The 16,084-nt window shown below is 39.4% G+C and overlaps 1 protein-coding gene across 3 annotated transcripts in view; it reads left to right on the plus strand.

Moving 5' to 3' along the window:
- Window positions 1–7,070: 7,070 nt before the first annotated feature.
- CTBP2 (C-terminal binding protein 2) overlaps window positions 7,071–16,084 on the plus strand; it is a 310,474-nt gene continuing 301,460 nt past the window's right edge. For all 3 annotated transcript variants that reach the window (XM_070752514.1, XM_070752512.1, XM_070752518.1), the window contains exon 1: window positions 7,071–7,570. The gene's annotated coding sequence lies outside the window, so the exon portion shown is untranslated. The remainder of the gene's footprint in view (window positions 7,571–16,084) is intronic.

The raw sequence follows: 16,084 nt of genomic DNA on the forward strand, positions 1-16,084 counted from the left end.
TGGGGTGGCGTAGGACACATCTGGAGGGGTGATTTTGGGAGCAATTTGGGGCAGCGTTAGCCTTCATTAGGACTTCCATTCCTCGCTTCTCTTTGCTGTCTGTCTCCACTCCGTTAGCCTTCACTTTGTCTGCCCGCCGCTTTTTTTTTAAGCCTTAAAGTTTGGATTTTCCTAATGGGTTTGCACGCATTATTTGCTTTTACATTGATTCCTATGGGAAACATTGTTTCATCTTACAAACTTTTCTACTTCTGAACCTCGTCACGGAACGAATTAAGTTCGTAAGATGAGGTATCACTGTATAATAAAGCCTAATTCATCTGAGCTGGTTAAGAAAAGTTAGATTACAAATCTGTAATTAGTTGCCCATTGAATATATTGTCAAAGTAGAACAAAGGTAGAACTTTGGAGTCTGAGTGTTACATTACTGCCTTTTTCTGGTGTCACATTCTGAGCCAAAGCTTTCCCCTACTTCATTGGCTTAAAAGCAAGTATATGAATGATCTTCTTTACTCCAATTATACTAATCTATCACAATACAGAAAAATGTTAAGAGCATCCATAGGGAGTAGAGTTGCATATACACCCCTTTCAATGTTTCCTTTACCTTACTTTGAGCAGAAGAAAGAGGTAGTTGACAGAAAAATAGGCAAGTTTCAAAAGTCAAAGTGATTATTTACCTTGGGTGTCAAACTCACTGCGTCACATTGCCATCATGTGACATATTACAATTCCCAACCCCTTAACGGAGCTAGAATGGGTGTGGCCTGCGCATGATGCATCCAAGCCACAGGCTGCCAGTTTAACATCCCTGAATTTTTATTTGGATATCAATTGTTGATCAAAGTGTTAATTTCCTAAAATAAATGAAATTCCTAACAAAAGGTAATACGGGTAATCTTCAACTTAGAATCGCTTAGTGACCGTTTGAAATGATGTCACTGAAAAAAGGAGCTTACGACCAGTTATGATAGTTAGGGTCATTTAATCATCATTTGTACCCTTCCCAAATGATAAACACAGCCAATGGGGGAAACCAGATTTGCTTAATGACCACGATTCACTTAACAATTGCAATAATTTGCTTGACTGGCAAAGATTATAAAATGAGGCAGAACTCACTGTTCTATTATTTCACTTAGCAACAGGAAATTTTGGACTCAATTGTGGTCATAAGTTTGAGGACTCCCTATACCAGGTTCTTACACAGAGGTCTGTTTATTTACTTTATTTACTTGTATCCCACTTTTATTATTTTACAAATAAGTCAAGGCAATGAACATATCCAATACATATCCCATTTATTATTTACCTAAATAACAACCTTGTGGGTTGGGTTGTGGTAAGAAAGAATGACCCAGAAATACACTCAGGTGGCTACATGTCTAAGACTCCAAAGTCTTGAACTCATGGTCTCTGGCTTTCTACTGAATAAGCAACAATTGAGTATAGGCTTGAAAGCACATTAAAATCACAAGCCATGATTTTAAATGCATACTAGCTAATATTAAATAGCAAATAGTCACACCAGCACCAAAAATCTTATATTTTTTTCTATCTTTACATTTTAACAATTTAAATGCAGTACAACAATTGTGATTTTTTTTAATGAATGCTACATGTATTCAGTAAGCAAATTAAGAGCTGGGGTGGTGCAGCGGGTAGAGTGCTGTACTGCAGGCCACTGAAGCTGACTGTAGATCTATAGGTCAGTGGTTCAAATCTCATCACCGGCTCAAGGTTGACTCAGCCTTCCATCCTTCCGAGGTGGGTATAATGAGGACCCGGATTGTGGGAGCAATATGCTGGCTCTATTAAAAAGTGCTATTGCTAACATGTTGTAAGCCGCCCTGAGTCTAAGGAGAAGGGCGGCATAAAAATTGAATAAACAAACAAACAAACAAACAAACAAATAAAATAAGAGCGAGAAGATATGTAAATAGTGCCTAACAATTGCCCGTTTTGGAAAATCCTCAGTGGATGTGTAATATAGTTACTGCCTGAAATAACGTAAAATTAACTATAAAATATTCCTATGTTGTGTTTACCAGAGCTTATTTTGTTATGTTTGTCTACTGCCTATCAAAAATGTTTAAACAATAGTTTTCCGTTCCAGTTATGATATACACATTGTCTGCTGCAAACAGGCTGTAGCAGCTTCTATTCTAAAGTGTGTATGTGAAAGAGACCACAATTCAGTTCAATAGATAAGAAAGCCTCAGGGCTGAAGTCCAGACCTCCACAGTCAAGGAAACAAATAACTAAAGAACAGCCAACAGACTAACTGCTCAGCATCAGCAGTTGGGCCTGCAATGGTAAATAAGGCTTCTTACTGCCTTTTTCCTATTGTTGGGATATGTTGGGATTCCCTGGTGAATAAGGCTTCTTGCCGCCTTTTCCTATTGTTAAAATATAAGCAATTGGCCAGAAAGATTTGCATGTGGTTACAAAAATTTATTCTAATCTCTAAAATCCTGTCATCTTTCTCAGGCCAAAAAGAAAAAAAGAAAAGGCAAGACTATTAACTCCAAAGTGTAAAATGAAAATCAGTAATAAGTAACCTCGGCATCATTATAATGCTTCAAAACATTATTTCAGTAATGCTTCTTTGGGTCAAACCAAACAATGCCTCTCTCATTTTATAACTAGGGCACAGGAGAAAAAGCAACTGAAAAGTGATTATTTTCTATCTCTTGGGTAGCTCATGCTGAAAGAAAATTTGAGCCTGGGACTTCCCAATTTACCCTGCTGTAGTTGCTCATCTGTAAGTTTACTCAACAGTAACATCTTATAGGCAGTGTTCCCTCTAATTTTTTTTTGGGGTGGGCGGAAAAGTATAGTGTCTGAGCGGCAGTCCCTTCGGGACTGGGCGGCACAGAAATAATAAATAAATAAGTAAACAAACAAACAAACAAACAAAAAACCCACCCTGTTTTGCCTCAGAGAATTTCAAAATAAAATACTGTACTGTGTGTCTATAACAGTGAGCTCATAATAGGGCAACTATCAATATCAAAATGCCACTTAAATAGTTGAGCTAGTTTCAAACTAGATTTTGATTTTCTCTCTTCCTTACTCCCATTCTTTTTCTTTCTCTTTTCCTTCCTCTCTTTTTTCTATCTGTTTCTCTCTCTTCCTCTCTTCCTCTCTCTCTCCTTCCCTCTCACTCTTTCCCTCTCGGCTTCTGGGCAGGTTTGGAAAACTCTGAGTTGATGATGATTTTTAAGTGAGCGATTGCTCACTGCTCAGCTTAGAGGGAACTATGCTTATAGGGTTAACTAAGAAGTAAATCTACATTTTATATTGTTATAGCTGATTCTAACTCTTACTGTGCAATTCTGCAATGGAGAGAAAGCATTTCAAGAGGTCTTTATATAGTTCTCCTAAGGTCAAGAATTCAGAGATTCTGTAAGTAGTACACTTGCAATATACAATAATGTACCTTCCTCAAACATACAAACACACAGACACACACACACATACATACAAACAAACTTAAGAAATGGAACCAAAATGGAAGCCAGAAGGGTCTCTATTCTTTTTCCTTCTGAGATTTCAATGAAATGGCGCATAATGTCAGCCCTCTTTATCCAGAATTCATCCTGTCCTTGGCATTTCCATAAAACGATCATTTATGATAGTGGAAATCCATCCTTCCCGCTAAGAAATAATAATAGTTGCCTAAGTCAATTAATTAGAACAATAAAAGCAATCTAATTACAGATGTGCACAATGCAATATTATACACATCAAAAATTTACAGGGTAGGACATTTCTTAATTTTTAAAAGAATTTTTAAAAGATAAATAGGCTGATTGTTTCTTTTTAAAAATAAAATGTTGAAATAAAATATCATAATAATGTGCTTAATTTTCTTGTACATTTAATATAAATTGTAGTGGGATATATCAGCTAGCCTAGGATGGCATATTTCATCTATATCTGGAAAGAAATTTGTTTTAAAAAATCTGAGTCAGCATAACCTACAGCTCATTTCAATATTTGATATCTTGACTAGTGATTGCTAAAAACCCATTTTCACAATTACTATACATGACAAAGGAAAATGAAACAAAACCTTTAATAATTTGCATTTAGAAGTTAATATTATCTATGAACTTTTATCTCAGTCTTTTAGTTAACATTTTCTAATTGTTTTGGTGTGATATTTAAAGTGTGTGACATTTCCTTTTCTTTCAACTACTGAGGGGAGAGCCAAACTTGAAGAAAAGCTCTTCTCTTAAACCTTGAGACCCCTCAGAGAAAGCCTTCAAGTTCTTTGGGGAACACATGAATTCAACAAACCACAGCTAAACACACAGCTCCATGGAATGTCTTACTAAAAGTACTGTACTCAATTTGCATCTAGCAACTTCCAGGATCAGGATTAGCGGTTAAAAAGTCTACATATTAAAGAGTATACATGAACTCTTCCGTATTAATACATTTCTCTGGAAATAAAAAGGACTGAAAATGCAGTGGCAGACTAACACAGGCGGATTTATAATAAAAAAAGAAAGATTCCCTGGAACTGAACGCTTTATATTTAAATTAGGTTTTGACTGATCATGAAACTCTTAATATAGTTCTGAAAATGAAATTCAAATGCTGAAAAGTAGTGGGAAATTTATCTAGATTTAAGTTTGCGCAGCCACTCATCTTGTTTCTTTCTTTTTTGACAAAACAGTAAGGAATACAGGCAGCAAAGAAAGCTAGACGATTATATTGCAAAAGAAAAAAGAAAGAAGAAAAAAGAGCAGATCACCACCTGCCCACATCTTTGTGATAAAACTAAGAATGGTGTGGCTAACAGTCATCCTGGAAGCAATACAAGCTCAAACATCAAATGAATATGTGTCTGGCTGTTCTTCCTATCTCACATTTGACATCTGAAAACCGCAGTTCAAATTTAGTGCTTGGTGGGGGTGTGTATGTCAGCTCCACTGTCTTTAAGATGTCATCGGAAGAGGGCTCAGCAGTCTGGTGGCCTTTATGCTGCAGCTCTGCAACATCCATTTCAAATTGCCTGCGCTCTGTATGGGGTGATGATGAATGTGCAATCTAATAATCACACATTAAAATAAACATGGTTCAGAGAAAATGACAGGGTGGTGCTGAAACACTGCAAAGCTGCTGCAGGAAGCCCTCAGTTGGACAAAGCAAAGGCAGGGCTTGATGTGCCAACACGGTTCCTCCCACCCTCCCCCAAATGCTGGCATAGGGAAGCAAAGCGCATAAATGTTCAGACCTCAAGGGACTACTTTGCAATAATTCAACTCAAAAGAAGTCCAAATTTGCTAAATGTCTTGCTTTTAACTGGGTCTGCAAAGCTGGCTTCTGGGGATGAAAAAAGCAAACTGGATATGTCCCAGCTCCCCGATACTTCCTACTGCATCCAGCTGGAACCATGGGGCACTACAGCATGGTCTCAATAACCTGAACTTAATGAAAGCTGCAAAGCCTCATCCTTAAATTTCACCGTGGACAAGGGACACTGGGAATAGTGCTGTGATTCACAAAGGCAAAATCCCCATCATCCTTTAAGAAATAAAAGTGCTATTTTCAAGTGTTCTAAAGGTTTCCAATTTATGCTACTCTTTAGATTTAACAGCCCCTGAAATAAGCAGTCACCCCAGGTTTCATTCTTGCACCCATTTATCTCAAAATGAAATTTTCTCCTAAAAAGTAATTTAGATGTAAAGTAACCAAAACACCACCATCACAAAAAATCCCTAAACTTTAGTGTACTTTCTTTAAAAAAGGGGTGTGAGTAGATGCCATGCATGTCTGTATTGAGTGGGAAATATACACTGCTCAAAAAAGGGGAACACTTAAAAAACAGAATATAACTTCAAGTAAATCAAGCTTCTGTGAAATCAAACTGTCCACTTAGGAAGCAACACTGATTGACAGACAATTTCACATGCTCTTGTGCAAATGGAATAGTTGTGCAAATGAAATATTCAATGAGAATATTTCATTCATTCAAATCTAGGATATGTTATTTGAGTGTTCTTTATTTTTTTGAGCAGTATATATTCTATCTGCATTGAATGGATTATTTATTTATTTTTCTGAATATGTGAGGAGTGTTTCACCTGTTCTGGCCTCAGATCTCTGGAGAATTGAGGTTTTCCTGTGCAGTGGAGGGCACACGTGTTCTTTTTTAATTGTGTCAAGAAATCACCCGAACAGAGGGTAAGATCTTTTTGAGGTAGGCTTCAATAAAACTCTATCTCAAGGACACGGAAAAACTTAAAACACTTCAAGTGCAAGTCATTCTTCTGACTTCGGTAGGACTTGACTTCCCTGCCAAATGTACAATTTCAAACATTGCTGAATCAAGCAAACTCTTCCATGGCCACCGGTCATACTAAACGGAGCTTCTTTTACTTTATTTTTTACAAATTTCAAGCAACCCGGATAAGAGCCAGCTATCCTAGGAGACATCTCGAAGCCGCCCCCGTCGGGTGGTGGTGGTGGGGAAAGAGATCCAGCAATTTCAAGTGTTTCAGACAGGGTGCGTTTAGGGGCAGAGTTGGATCCCCCAACCGCTGAGCCTCTTTGGATCCCCTCCCTACATCGCCCCTCCACTCCCGTCCAAAAGCCGCCGCCTCATCCCGCCCGAGCAGTTTTGGCGGGCTGCACTTTTCGCGCGCCGACTCCCCCCGTTCCCCCCCCCTCCCATCTCCGCTTTCTCCTTCCTATTCCGTTCAAACGTTGTTCTCTCACTCAAGTCCTGCCAACTTGGAGCCGCGAAAGTAGCGGGAGGGAAGAGGTGGAGTGCAAGCGCCAAAGACACGCTCCTCCTCCTCCCTCTTCTCCCCCTCACCACTTTTCCCCTCCCCCACTTTTCCCTTTCTTTCTTGCTGCGCCTGTTTGTACTTTAGCTGATCCACTAATCCCCTGAGAAAGCCTATTTGCAGCGAAGAGTATCTGTAGGGGGCGAGGCCGGTCCATGTGGGTTTGTGTCATTGGTTTGTAAAGAGAGAGACCCCGCCTATTGCCCAAAAAGAAAAGAGGGGGGGGAGAGACCAAGACCCTACCTCTCTCTCTCTCTTTTCTAGCTATTCAACACAGCGGAGAAGGAAGAAGCGGAGGCTAGAGGGGGGGGAAAATCACCTCTCCCTCCTTCCCCTCCCTCCCTTATTTTGGTTATTTGATTTTTGCTGGATCAGCACCAGCCGGAGACTTTTTCTAATCCACCCCCCCCTCAGAAAACGAACGGGGGATTCCAAGTTGCTATTACGTTTCCTACACACACACACCCTCCTCATCCATCCTCACTTGGAGTAGCAGCGGAAGCTTTTCTGGCCAAGGCGGCAAGGATTAAGTTTTTGTGTGGTGCGTGTGCGCGCGCGGGTGTGTGTGTGTTATTTATTTATTTTTTTAAAAAAGAAAGGTGGCTATAGCAAAAGCAGCCGGAGGCCCGCCGCGGCCACCACCGATCGATCAAGAAAAGGGGGAAAAGATGCAACAACGCTGAGAGCCCAGGCGTCGCCTTGAGCTTCAGCCCAGGCCGGGCGGGAGGGCTGCTGCTCCCGGTAGACCTCCACGATCTGACGACGAGGTAAGGAAGCGGGGCGAACGAGCGGGCAAAAGCGAGATTCTTGGCTCGGGCGGCGGGGCTCGATGTCTCTCTTTCCACCCTGCTCTGGAAATGCGCGTGTGCCCGTCCTAGTAGTGTCCATGTGTTTTCGCTTCACTGCGCCATCCAGAAAAGGGAAGTCGGCGGGGGTGGGGGAGGAAAGGACGGCGGAGGGAAGCGGGAAGTGCGAGGACATCTTTGGTTACACATCTCGCCTCCCGTGGTGGGAAGCTCTCGTTCGGTCTGGATAAGACCTTTCCCGGCCCATTCCAAGTCGCCCCCGGGATGTGAACGGAGCGATCGTGTGTGTACCCGTGTGTGTTTTTAATGCCACCCACACCCCTTCCATCTACTTGGCGCCGATCGTGCAGAAAGGTGTGCAGGATTTGCGGAAAAGGCTTTCGGATCCAGCGCGCGCAGTTCAGCTTCTGTGTGTGTGTGTGTGTGTTGTGTGGGTTTGGGTTTGTGTCCCGCCCTCCCACTTTTTCGGATAAGATGCCCACCCACCCCTCCCGATTTATTTTTTGACACGGCTAGCGGGGATGGCGCTGGCCTTTAAAAAAAGGAGCCGGGCGGGCTTTGGCGAAAGGAAGCGACTTGAGAGAGTCGGGGGGGGGGGGCTCCTCGCCCATCCTTCCCAGACAACCCCCACCTCAAAAAGAGTGTTTTTGTCGCTGCTTCGGAGAAACAAGCGGGCGGGGACAGATAATAAGTTGCTGCTCTTCTTTCCCATCCATCCATTAAAACAAAAAAAAAAAACAAACCGCCCAAGCGAGCCCTCGCTTCCCTTCCCCGCTCCGGCCGAGGGAAAGAAGTGAGAGACGTTAAATGAGGTGAAGTGGAAGTCTTTTGTTTTGCTGGGCTCCGCATTGTTTACTTAGGACGGAGTGTGATGGACAACATCTGCCAGCAGATTAGTAGGGTAGGAACCCAGGCTGCCAAAGTCTCGGCCAAGACAACGGAGGAGGGAAGGGGGGGGCGGTATCGAGGGAGGGGAGCCGGCACAGCGACCCTTTCCGCCCAGAGCTTTTAGCTCGGAAAGTGCCTCTTTCCTGAGGCGACGGGGGAAGCGACTTCTTCCCTGGCGCGCTTCTCATCCCCCCCCCCCCCCCAGCCGTTGTAGTTTGCAGGCGAGCCGAAGAAAGTTTTTCTTCCTGCCGCTGGAAGTCGGTCGCCAGGAGGCGAAGGAGCGATGGCAAAGCCAGGCCGGGTGGGTGTGATCGGTCTGAGCCCGGGAGCTTCGCCCGCCCTTTCGGAAACTCCTTTCGGACTTGCAATGGAGCTTGATGGGGGGGGGGGAGCTCGCTGCTCCGGTGGGGGGGGGGGGGGAAGCTGCGCTAAGAGCCGCATCGGAGCAGTTTCCAAGCCCTCTAGCGAAGGTGGGATCCGGTAACGTTGCTAGAGAAATCCGGAGACCCGGGAAAGGAGAACCGGGGCCGGTGGGGGTGGATCCGGGCCCCGCCGCCTGCGATTCCAGCCCTGCCGCCCCCCCCCCTACTCCCGGGAACGCCGTTCTTTAAGAGCCCGGTTTCATTGTGACGTTTGCAAAGTGGGCTTGCAGCTGTTTTGTTTTATTGCCCCGCCTGGAAAAGCAGTGTGCGTTATTTTTATTTTCATTTTGCTGTCCGAGAGAGAGAGAGAGACCCATCTTGGGTTGCTTTTTTAGTTTTGCTCCTAAAGAAACTGATTGATTTTTTTTAGTTTTGCTCCTATATTTTTTTAAACGACCCCCCTCCCCTTTTCGAGCTGGAGAGATGACGACGTTTGGGTGACAATATTCACAATAATTGCTGCGTTACATATTGGGGGGTGGGGTGGGGAAGCGGGTTTGGCGTTGGAACACTTTATATTTGCCGCGATCTCCTCCCCTCCCCACCCCTTTTGGTCTTCTCCCCCGTGTTGGAACCCACCGCGTCGGAGTAAATGGAAAATTGAAGTGCTGCCTTTTCAGGAATGAAATGGCTGATCGTCTTTGAATAGGTGTTGCCATCTACACGGATAAACAAGAGAAACATCGCGGAGTAAATCAGCTCCTTGGCAACTCCGCTGGACCCGGGATTTTTCTATCGCTGTGATATTGATCAGGCGAAGAGTGTTTTCCCACTTTAACTGACTGACCCTTTTTTTTCTTGGAAAGGCCTTAGATTTTGTTACCCTGCACAAAAACACTTTTTGTTACCAAATAATTCAAATAGAACCCCAAGTTGCATCTTTTTTGCAAAAGATACCAGTCTGACTGCTCTTTATACTCTTTTGCAGTTTGCAAGGATTAAAATTCAGCATCTAAATAAAACATTACAAACCATCTCTTTCCAGAAAGTGGCCATATAATTGTGTTAATAAAAAAGGTGATAGTTTCACTGGAAGTGTAGGGTGTTTTTGACCCAGACTGACAGGTGGTCACGAAAGCCTTGCTTTGTTTTCAGGAAAAACAGAATTCAGGATTTAGTTAAGAATTTCAATTTGTCAGGATTGTCTTACAATCTGCATTACATAAGGAAGGAAGACATTTTTTTTGAAAATTGATTATTTTAAAACATCCTTCTGATTGCCTTTAAAGTTGCTGACAAACAATAAATATGCATAGCAGTAATGAAGGCACTCTAATTATGTATTCTGAAAAAAGTATAACATGGAAAAATAAAAGAAAGCAACAGTTAACTGAGTTTGCTGAATAACCTCTTTTTCTGCCTAGAAAGTTTGTGAGATGATGATAGAAAACCTAATAAGATTAAGTGTGAGACATTAAGTGTGGGGTGTGATTTAGCCAATTAACTACACTTATATATTCTTCCATATTTCGTAATTGGCTATAAAACAGTAGGACAAGAGATTAATTGGTATTGCTGTTGAGAAACATTTGGGAAAAATAGAAAGTAAAATGAACATTATTATGTAAGAATCAAGCAAATTTTTTTCATTGATGTTGCTGAGGCAGGAAGTTTAATCAGTTGATTCCAAGCAGTGAAAGATTATTTTAGTAGATCTTGATGGTATCCCTGGTATATTTGTGCCAATAAACAATGGTTCTAAAAAACAGTTTTTACAAATTACACTTATGAATGATTTTATTTAATAAGCCAAGTTATGGTGATATATAAAATGTGCCTTAAGTAGTCTGAAATTGTTTCAGTTGATTGTGGTTCAGGAGTACAGATGTACATTTGTTTTTTTATGTTTTTCAGATGTTGTAATAGGCTAGAGCAGATTTTCCAAAGATCAGTGCCACTTCATTCATCAGGAAAGAATCTAATCTACTTCAACAATTGTGCAAACATACTTTTCAAAAGCAATGCTGCAATGATTTTTGACTTTGTATCAAATTACACATTTTTTTAAAAAAATAGGTTGTAGGAGTTGTGGTCATTCTTGTATTGAGGTAGAATAGTGTTTGCTTAGTATCTTATTAAATAAAACTATTACCAGTAGTTCATGGTGCAGATTAGAATTTGTGGCACAGTAAAAAATAATCTTAAAAAACTTAAAAGTTTCCAGGAACATAACCTGGAAAATGATACGGCTTCTTATCTTTAAAGTTAGGGACTTTTATCCCTAACTTTATCAAAAAGTTCTGTAAATAAGAGCAGTTTGATTGTGCAATCAGTAACACATAGAAAATTGCTTATTTGATATATACCAAAGCTTTGTTCAAAAGGCTACCGATATAGAGTGGGCACAGTTGCTACAATAAATGATTATGTTGAAATTCATATATTTTTGCTACAGATTATTTGTGACTGATAGCATCTGGAGAAGGAAAAACTTTACAGCAGGTTATGTTGTGGAAGATTAGTTCATATGATGGAATTTAAATATTTACAGGATGCTGCACAGTGTTCCTTCGATTTTCGCAGGGGCTGTGTTCCGAGACCTCCCGCGAAAGTCGAATTTCCGCGAAGTAGAGATGTGGAAGTAAATACACTATTTTTGGCTATGAAGAGTATCACAAGCCTTCCCTTAGCAATTTAAACCCCTAAATTGCAATTTCCCATTCCCTTAGCAACCATTTAGATTATTACAGTACTTACCATGTTTATTTACTAAAGTTTATTAAAAGAATATTTATTAAAGGCAGACAAAAGTTTGGCAATGACATATGACATCATCGGGCGGGAAAAACAGTGGTATAGGGGGGAAACCCACGAAGTATTTTTTAATTAATATTTTTGAAAAACCGTGGTACCCATTTGAACCTGCGAAAATCGAGGGAACCCTAGTTTCAAAAATGATTTTTTGATTTTGAAACTAAGGATATAGTACTATATTCATAAAACAATACAACTGAATACAGTATTAGTTAACCTGGATCATAAGTTCCAATTGGGTTAAATGCATCCTATAGTAAGTACTGCAGCTGCTTTGAAAAGATTATTTACATGTCACTTTCCATCACCCTGATTGCTTTTTGAATTCTAAAATCTAGTTAACCTAACTACCATCCTTCGTACAGTGCTGGTGCCTACAACACATGAAGTTTTAGCTAGCAATCAGCCTTAATCATTGCATGAATACTTTGGAGTTTATAGTATTTTTGATGAGTACAAACCTGCTTGAAGTCTGTTAGGGTTATCTGAACTCTGCATATCTTTTTAAAACAAATAAACCAGGAAATAAATAAATAAATAAATAAATAAAAGGAAGAGGAAACCTGCATGGGAACTTTCTCTTGTTAATAAGCAGCTATGTGGATGGTGACCTTGGGGTTAAAGGTTAGAAAGAAAAGGTTTCAGTAACAGCTTAGCTGTCACAGAGGTTCTTTCTAACAAGTTTAAGGGACGCTCTCTGAAATGCTGCTTTCTCCATGCCTCTTCATAAAACTATTAATCATAACAATTTGCTTCACCATACTGTATAGACTGCAACTTTAGAATAGAATAGAATAGAATAGAAAATACATATATCTGCCTGTTTTTTCTTGATCATTTGAAAAGTACAAACTACTGATAGCTGGACAAACTCCGAATGTATGAATATTCTTAAAATAATGGAAATTCAAAACTATTTATGGGTTTGCTTTAAGGGGTGATTGAATCTAGGTGGGATCAGTTAACTAATTCCGATGTCACTTTTGTATTCTTAGTAAATCAGCTTTTAAAAAAATGAAATGAGAATTAGATTCTTATAGAAACTTTGCAATCAACTTTTTGATTTGGACTTTCCCTTTCTGGCATTAGATGTATAGCCTTACAGAACATAAATGGATTTCTTATCAGAGCTGAATTCTTAATGTGTCGAATTCTAAGGAGGTTTACCAATCACTATATGTTACCTGAGCAAGTTTCAATTGAACAACTTTTGCAAAGTGACTTTTTATATAGCTGTAGTGCTGGAGCTACCCTGCACTCTTATGAATTGCTATTGAAAGCCAAGTAATATATTTTATCCTTGCATGTTGCCAAACAGGAGAAAAATAATTAAGAGAACAGTATAAAGATGCCACTAACTTATTTTTAATATTGTCAGTTCACCAGAGAGCTCTTCTTAATATAACATGAATGTCTAGAGTTCCAGTACTAAAACTTCTTCTGTTAAAAACCATCTGCTTAAAAGTACCTTGTTCTGAGCTATGGCTGTAGATGGATAACAGTTCAGATTAAGGTAGGTGAAGATAAATTTCTGTTGGGTGGGGCACTGAAAATATCTTACCAGTAGTTGCCTTTTTAAAAAATGGTTTGAATATATTGACTGATGGCATAAGGCAGGATAATATCATCAAATGTCTGGCACACATGCCATCGGTGATATGTCCAGAAATTATCTTGCAGCCCCAAATCTAAACATATCTGACCTAGTTAGTTAAGAACGTACTTTGATTCATGTTATTTCTGAGGTATTGCTATTGAAAACCATGGAACTTCTGGTAAAAATGCAGTGGGTTCGCTTTATATGCCATTGAAAAGATAAGGTGGCTGAGATTTGGTTCTGACAAATGTAAACTTGATTCCATATTACATAACTTTGGAAAACTTTTAGGATACTACTGATAAGTTTTCTTGAATTAAGAAAAAAATGGGATAGAGTAGAAACATACTGTTCTGACTAATTTTCTTTTAACACACCAAGGCAGAAGTTGACTGAGTGCTCCTTCCTGCTTGCTAGAGAACTAAAAATCTCAGCAACTCAGCAACAACCAGGCTAAAGACACCCCCTTACCGAAAACAACTATTTTTTCAGATGAATTGCTAACATATAGCTTAAATTTGCCTTTTGTCACTATGTATGATATCTTAGTAATTTGTGGCTCCATATAGAAAAGCAGTAATAGTCAATGCTTTTCTTGCTTTATCTTCTAAATAAACTCTTATTTATCATGGATAACTATGCAGTCAGATGCTCACGATTTTGGTTGATTTTTCTAATGATGTCTTTCTGTCATATCAGCTTGCCAGTTTTAGATTCACATTGCCAGTGTTATAGCTCAAACCAAAGTGGACCTGACTTAAAAACTTCTTTCATTCTAGGTATCTATAAAGAGTTGTTTTATGATGAGGAAAATCCATTTTGTGAGTTGACCCTAGGTTGACTATTTATTGGAATTATTTAAATCAAAATCTAAATTCCTACCCTAAGTGGGAGGTTGGGCTTAATGTAAGAAAACTATTCCTTACAACGCCTAACATTCAGTAATATCTAGCCTTGGTTCAGGAGTCATGCTGGGATTTAAAAAGTTAATGGTATTGGTAGATTTTTTAAAAAAAATCTGCCATTTTTCTTAGGAGATGTTGAAATGGGAACTTTTCCTTTTCAAAGACCAAATGCCTCTATTACTTCAAATTCATGTTAGCTTGGCTGCAGCACTGTCTAATAATTGTGGCTCTTTGCTTGCAGTAACATTTATTTATTTATTAATCACATTTATATGGCCGCTGAGAGTTGCTTTTTATGAGATGGACAGCCATATTAGTATGATTAATAAATAAACGAATAAACATCATAGTTTAATAGGCCCCCAAATCCCTCTATGCTAAGCAAATATATGGAAAGGAGACCTATAAAAAATTGTGAATATAATGAGAAATATGATATGTGCAGATTCAACATTGCTGTGAACAATTCATTACTTTGTTACATACAACTCACATTTCTTTAAAAAAAGCTAGTGCAATATTATGTTATAGTGAAATATGTATAGAAAAAAGACATTTATTTTTTAGCTGCTCTTTCAACTCTTCTGCTAAGCATTTTATTGCATTATATAGATCTACACCAGTTCAATGTCTTTTTTGCTACTTAACCAAGGTTGTCCTTATTTTTTCTTGGTAAAAGTAATTAAAACTCTGAAATCTTCCATATTAAAATTATTCAGTTGGGCTTTTCCAAGTTGTTTACTTTTTCTTTCATCCTTCCTCTTCAGTTCTGTTGTCAACCTGTTGCATTGGATCACCACTTTTTGCATCTTCCAGAGCCTTTCTTAATTGTACCATTAAAAGCTACCGAGAATTGCAGTGTTCCCTTGTTTTAAGGCTTATTTTATAAGTGGGTGCCTTATATGATCGCAATTTTTTTTCCTGATATCCTCAAAAGACAAGAATTGTGAGGAAATCCTGGGTCACCCACTTTTGTGACATAGCTTTTGTCGCTTATGAGATGTCCTATTGTACACTGCTATCTTAATGCATTGAAAATTAAGAGAAGTATGATATCGTAGGAGAGCCAGTTTGATATAGCGGTTAAAGAATCGGGCTAGAAACTGAGAGATTGTGAGATATAGTTACGATCGCGTAGTGCATAAGGCAAAACTACATCTTGCAATCTGACCTTAGAGCTACTCACTCTCCTAAGTCCCAGGAAGTAGGCAATGGCAAACCATTTCCAAGCTAAAAAAAAAATTAGGGACTTATCAGGCAACTGCCAGGTCTCTAGATTGACTTAAAACTACCCCCCCACCCAAAGAAAGAAAAGAAAAGTGTCCCAGCCAGCTAAAACTTGTTTGGTTTTATCATCCCTTCATAAACTTCTTGATTCTGGTTGAAAATCCTTTGCTATCTCCCTTGTGGTATTATTGCACAGTTGGATAATGCTACTTTTGTGGAATGTGTCAAAGGTGCTTTGGTAATCAAGTGCAAAATTCTGATACTATGGGTGTACATTAATAGCCCTTTTCACTATTAAAAAAATAGGAGGACAGCTTATGAGCTTCACAAACTTAATGACTCCATGGGATCTTTGGGAGTTCACAATGGAAAACAGCTGGAGATGGGGCATTTTTGGCATTATTTTGACATATGAAAATATATATGCCTCTGATAGAGTTATGTCATTTCTTTCTTTCTAGGATCAAAAAGTAATTTAACAATGATTTTCTCAATTAGGTTAGCTAGATTAAAACAAAGCAAAACACATTTAGTTGGTTAAACACATGTTGTGAATTAATCACCATTACAGAATAACATGACATTAGAGCTGGCCAGGTTCACTTTTTTGTGTTTGTATTATGCATAGGTACCTCCTTATATAAATTATAACTCTCTTAATATTGATAATGATTCCAACTTT

This window comes from Erythrolamprus reginae, chromosome 5 (assembly GCF_031021105.1).
Source record: "Erythrolamprus reginae isolate rEryReg1 chromosome 5, rEryReg1.hap1, whole genome shotgun sequence".
NCBI lineage: Eukaryota > Metazoa > Chordata > Lepidosauria > Squamata > Dipsadidae > Erythrolamprus > Erythrolamprus reginae.